This window comes from Dendroctonus ponderosae, unplaced genomic scaffold (assembly GCF_020466585.1).
Source record: "Dendroctonus ponderosae isolate FM_Combo_2020 unplaced genomic scaffold, Dpon_F_20191213v2 Dpon_F_20191213_1, whole genome shotgun sequence".
Classification (NCBI taxonomy): domain Eukaryota; kingdom Metazoa; phylum Arthropoda; class Insecta; order Coleoptera; family Curculionidae; genus Dendroctonus; species Dendroctonus ponderosae.
Genome location: NW_026017110.1, coordinates 33,148,034 through 33,154,790, shown reverse-complemented (window position 1 = coordinate 33,154,790; position 6,757 = coordinate 33,148,034).

Sequence of the window (6,757 nt, the reverse complement as noted above, 5' to 3'; positions counted from 1 at the left end):
AAACATTAACTTTAGTATTTAGCATCTCTAGTAAAAACATCAAATGCGGTTGCCCAGCAACAGTTTCGGTTGACAGTGGAGGGGTTGTCAAAAAAGAAAGAAGGCGGAAGACGAAGCTTCTTGGTGAACAAAAAGACGTAAGACGAAAATAAAAAGACGCAAGAGACGCATATGAAAAAGACATAAAGACGAGTGATTAGAGAACAAGTGGTTGTAAGTAGCTGTATTTGGCGTAAATAGATTTGCTATCGTTAAGAAGGCGTTTTAATACACCTAGACCTCGGAGAGGAAAACCTATATTTTGGGGGCCCAACCGGCATAAAAGCAAAAAACCCGTAACTCAAGACGTGATTGAACTAGCAGTGTTTGTGAAAGGCCAGTCAACAAGACAGCATAAGAACATTGAAGTCAGTCCAGCAAATAATCAAATAATCTGCGATGTGTTGTGAAACCACCTGAACCTGCCGGTCAACTTCAGCCGCCATTTGCCACCGTGACAACAAGGATAGTTGGACTCTCAAGGTAGGATCTGCAATTTTATTACATGCTTTGGGTTCTCACCCGTTTTTAACATTGGTTGCAAAAGAGGAAAGGACAATCCTTAGTAACTGTGAACTTTGGCAGTGATTATTCTAATTTTCAATATTAATTGCCGTTCAACTTTCATGCGTAGTTGCAAGATAAAATATTATTACTGATTTGATATTTTGTTATCATTGTTTTCAGTTGTACTTTGTCAAACGTGGTGGAAAAATTGTGATGAATTTCAAATAGATTACTACAGGGTGATTCAAAATTGGCGTCATTACTCTGGAGGTGTTGTCTGGCGCTGTTATAGGAGTACAGAAAAAATAGTAAAAGAATTTAATTGTTATTAAAAACTTGCAAAAAACTATAACAGAAATACGGCAGCAATGTTTTTCAAGGTAATTTGCCTAATTAACATTGTGCAAATACCTGTTGCTTCGTAATTATTTAAAACTCCGGTAACGATGGAATTATGCAGACGGTATAGACATGACAGTAAGATAGACAAGGAAAACGGTAAATTCAATAAGATTTGTTGACGAAACGTCAACCTGTTCTCATAACCTCGAATATCGGTGTTTAAAAATAAACCATACAACACCAATCATTTGAATGGTTAACTCCACACAAGCTAGTGCCTGTGTAATCTCCTATACAGTTAATTAACTCCTGCTCCATTTCTATCTCCTTGTGCTGTGTGAATCGTACAAACGTGGTAGGAACGTAGCCCTCCTCGGTATTTATTTGGTGCTTCGGAAAGTGTCAGTTATTGTGCTATGAGTACCCCTGGAATGCCCTGATTTGATTCCTCTGTGTCTGGAACCCGAAAATCAATTGTCGTCCACTATCTTCCTCGAACCACTTTCCTCGCCCTTTGTTGGCGTGAGTTCTTTCAGCTTCGGCTATGTTACTGTAGCATTTCCTCTGAAGTAATCGCATATACGCACATTGGTGAAAGGAAATTCAAAGTAAGTCACAGTTTGACAAATTATTGTTATGATTGACAAGGGCTATCCACCTGTAACTATCTGTAAATGACAAAAACCAGCATTGCCGCTGTGCCGTTTCATCAAAAAATTGTAGAAGAGAACTTCTTTGATATTAAAAATGTTTGGAATTTGAAACAAAGATCATAATTTGTCTTTTTGAATGCTTAAGTATTCCAATATGCTACCAATTAAATATGGAACAATTTCAAAATCATGCTTAATGATCTAGAAATTTAGGAAAAAAATTTTTTCTATATTTTTCTAGTACTCCTCAAGGGAGCCTCTATCACTCCTTAAAAGGAATCACGCCAATTTTGAATCACCGTGTATTTTTGTTAGAATATTGAATAGGTTGCATTTACATGTTTGTGCTTATAATTGTTTAAGGTAATATTTTTTTGTAAACGCCGTCCTCATGTCAGTATTCTACTTTGGCAGAGCTTTATTAATATTTCGATTTAAAATGAATACGTTGGGTGACTTTCAAAAAACTAAAACAAACATAGACAACTGTTAACCGAAGGCTGTAAAGGCATATCATCGTTTCATATAATATGGAGAAGAACCTCAACTTCTCGTGACGTGAACACGGTTAACAGAAATTTCGGATTTTAAGTTTGAAGTTAACTCGTTAGACTACGCAAAAAAGTTAATAGAAGTGAAAACCCAAAATTAGGCACATCTCGTGTTCATCTGTCATATTTTAAATTTGCACTATAAAGAGTCGGCCGACGATCTCGTTAATCGAATATATTTTTTAAGAATTGTCTAGAAATTACCGTTAGTGAAGATCACAGTGAAAGCGAAAGAAGACTATAACGAACTAGAAACTGAATATGAGGTATAAATAAATGGAAATACTAAAGAACTGAAGGAATTAGTTACCACTGAGTCCACTCATGCATCAGCTATGTTAAAGGCGACCGCTTCGTTTGCGCTCACATTTCGTGACGTCGAAGACAGTATTAGAACATTTAATGGCAAGAATTATTATTCCATACACAAATGCATAAGTGATTTTACTACAGATACAGAAACTGATATTTGCAAAGATATCTTTCATAGAAATGGCCAAGTTGTTTGTACAATCAGAAAGTAGAATAAAATCATGGAACATTCTGGTACGGTATCAAAGATGAATCTTCGAGGAATTTAAAGACAAAAATAAATTATAAGAACAAGTGAAATCGAAGCAAAACTCAAATGGAAAAGTGAATAGGTTTGATCAAAATTGTTCAAGCCGACCAAGTCAGGAAACTCCAGAAAACCACCCCAGAGAACAGCATGATGTAAGACCAAATAATCCCAAGAATAGCAATTGTTGCAATTGTGGCCAATTAGGTCATAAATCGACACATTGCCCTGATAAGTTAAAAGGTACGAAATGTTTTAAATGTGGTAATTTTGGACATGTCGCTACGAGATGTCAGTCATTAGAAAATCACGGTTCCAGAAGAACGATACTGACTAAAGAAGTGATGAGAAAAACTGCCGTTAATTTAACTATAGATGGTGTCTCATTGACATCACTATTTAATATAGGTAGTGATATAAGTGCAATTAGAAGTGACATCTTTGAACAATCATTTAAATACATTCCCCTCACTACTGGAAACTGACCTTATATCAGAGGCATCGGAACCAATAGGATCGAAACTTGGGGATTTTTTAGGAAAACAGTGAGTAGGAATGACGAAGAAATTGATTTAGCAACACACATAATTCCATTATTCCAAAGGAGGCGTTATCGCATAGGTACATCATTCAATCGAAATGATGTGGTGTCTCAGGTAAATGTAAGTTTTTCAGACGATGGAATTTGTTTTTTGGTTAGGAAAGGCAAGGAAAACTTTCTCATGCAAATCTCAATAGATGAAAAGAACGAATCTGAAACAATAGATTTAGAACATATCAATGACCCTAGACAGAAAAAGCTAATAGAAGAAATTGTTGAAGAATACAAACTAAACAAATGTAAGACAACTAATATTGACATGAAAATAGTTTAAAAAAATGAAGGAACCAACTTATCAGAGACCAAGAAAATTAGCCAGAAAAACTAATTTTTGGAAAAGCAGATACAAGAATGGATTGAAGAAGGGCATCGTGAGGCCTAGTGCATCAGATTTTGCAAGTCTAATAGTGTTAGTGACAAAAAAAGATGGACACACCAGAATTTGTTGTGATTATCGAAAGTTGAACCGGCATATTGTCAAAGATAGCTTTTGTAACACATCATGCTCAGCTCGAATTCCTGAGATGTCTCATCAGATTAAGTACCTTGAAGTACCTAATGCCGTTGTGAAAATCCATAACTTTTTTTTTAGGAACTATACCTTTGATCAGTCAAGATCCTTTTATTATACTTTATTATTTCACACTACCACTGTGACATTCAACTATCTGAACGTGCTCCGACTTCCAGATGTTATGCTTTTCAGATAATACGTCCAGTAGCAGACACAAAAGTGCCAAGTCTCTGCATTGACTAAAAACAGTTTTTGAAACGTATCTAAATGATTATTTTCATTATTGTTGGTGTATGAAGAAGCTTTGTTGCCATAGATTGCTTTCCGCGTGCAACAAATAAGTTTCATAGCCGCCAAAGATATATCTTCTACAAATGTCCTGCAAGCTGCATTGGACCGTAAATCTGAGATTTTTTCTGTCCTAAGCATAAATAATGTCATAAGATGAAGTACTATTTTCATCATTTATATTCTTGCCAATGTGTCAAAAGTACACTACCTAGAATACACTAGAATCTGATCTTGTGACAAGTGAATGCTACTGCCCATTGAATGCGGGGTTTAGGTAATACAGTTAGTGAAATTGTTTTAACTTTACTTAAAAACTTTTTTATTTCATGTTTTGTTCCAAAACAGATCGATTTTTAGTGGCATCACAGTAAATTGAGGGTGACATTCAAAACAAATCAACAGATTTTAAAACAAATTCAGTTACACACATTCAAAAGAAGCAAAAAATTTCCTTTCACTTAAATTTAAATAATCACACAAAATTATTCCAGCCAGTTTATTCTTTTAGTAAAAAAAATCGTTATATTATTTTGTTTTTAATTTTGAACACACCACTGAGATCGCGACGGGCAAAATTCTTAATTAATATTTGTGTCCGGAAATTCTAATTGCATAATAATGGAGCTAATATAGATTATCAGGCTGAAATATTAATATTAGCATGAATGTGATTTAGGGATATGTTTGAAAACAAAAGCATAAGAAAATCGACTAAAGTCCAATCACGTTTCCACACACACACACACACACAAACACACACACCACACACATTTTCCGAACTCGAGATTTCAAGTTGGGCAAACTAGTTGTTAAGTGCTTTGGCTGGCGGCACTGGAAATTTAGTTTTATCAGAAACAGTTTCGATATCTGCTGGCCCGCAATTAATCAAGTTAAAGACGAACAGGGTACTTTTTCTTGTTTTCTGGCAGGCGTCGGGAAGTCTTAATTTAATTACCATGTACTTTACTTGGGGAATTCTCACAAAAGTCAAGTTATTCTCCGAAAGAAGAGATTCGGGAATTTGATTTGTTGACCTTTAGTGGAGACGTCTGGTAAATAATTTAAAGGGCAAAATATGCCAAGACAAAATGGAAGCAGTATTACGTATTACTTTGTATCATTGACCATAGTAAATATAAATGGGAGTAGTAGTCTATCTGAGTTAAGTATAATTTACATGTAATGTAAGTGCAAGTAATTTTCTGCTTGCCTTCTTAACCACTACTATGTAAATCACTTGGAAAATCTGTTAAAACACACTTGAAATATTCTTCAGGAATTATTTAACAATTTACGATCAAACGATTACAACGTAACGACTTTGGTCCACTTGTGTGGACACCTATTCGATTGGTTGAATGTGGGGTATATATTTTAAAATTTTACTTCAAAAAGCTAATTTGGTCTATCTAAGGTTAGTACTCCATAGTGCTTATCAAATATATCGAAATAACTGAAGCGTTCATCTTGTTTTAACAAAAATAAACCTATTTTATAAAGTAGTAACGTTACATACCACTGTGTTGAAATGGGAAATGGCAAACACGTGACGTCACATCTTCCGCTCGCGTCTCTCCCCGCTCGGGATTAACAGGTAACCTGTATACTTCAGGAACCTTGAAACTGGGTTATGTTTATAATAAAATAACGAAATAATTAAGATTGAAAATAAAACGTGCAGTATTGTTGTACAAATACCGCAGAACAATTTTTTCTCGAGCGAGAAGCTTGGTGATGGCTCTGTGGTCATCTGTAGTTTTGGGGTGGATTTGGATGCCCAACGCTACTTTTTTGGGGTTCGTGAAGGTGCAATTGTTTTGCACAAGAAGATTTCTGGCCTTAGTCCATTCCGCAGTATTCCTGATGACGATAGGAATCGCTGACTTGGGGGGTTGGGATGCCGAAGTGGTGGCAGGGCCTGAGGGCTGGGGTGCCGAAGTGGCGGCTAGAGCTGGGGCAGCCTGAGGGGCTTTAGAGGGTTGGGGGCTTGCGCATGCTGGACCATGTGCTCGTGGAGTGCCGGGTTAGAAGTTTTGGGGATATTGAGCCTTGGCTTGGCTTTCAGGGGAGGGAAGTCGTCGACTTCCATCTTTTCGACTGGGTGGCTGCTGGGGGCTTTTGGGGGGGCTTGCTTATGCGCCTCGGCGACGGCTGAGAGCAGGAGCGAAATCTTATGATCTCGCTCGGCGAGTTTTTGGGCAAGCAGTTGATTTTGCTTTTTTAAGGAGGTGACACTCTCCTGAAGCTTAGAATTTTCCAAGCGAAGCGACTGAAGGTCGGCGGCCTTGGTGTTGGCTTTAAAAGAAAGCAGGGTGCGCGGTTTTTGAGCAGGGCGTCTTGCAGGCTTACCCTGATCAGTTTGTGATTCGTTCGAGTCGTCGCTTTCGGACCCTGAAGGGCTCCGCTCGCGAGAGCTTATTTTTTGGTTGGAAGTTGCGCTGGAGAAAGGAGCTTCTGGTATTTCAAGAGCTGGCAATGTCGATCACAAAATACATTCAGGAACACTATCCTGAACGGTAGTGCACTGAGGGGCACTTCCGGAGCCCAAAAAGGGGACCTGCACTTGCCTCTGAGGGAGACACGAGCTCGAATTTCTTTCTTGGGAGTCTGGGGGAGGGCAAAACACACACTTAGTGAGACTTCAACCTCGAGGTTGGACCGCGAGTGTGAAACACTTTGTAGCAAATAATAAAACAGTCA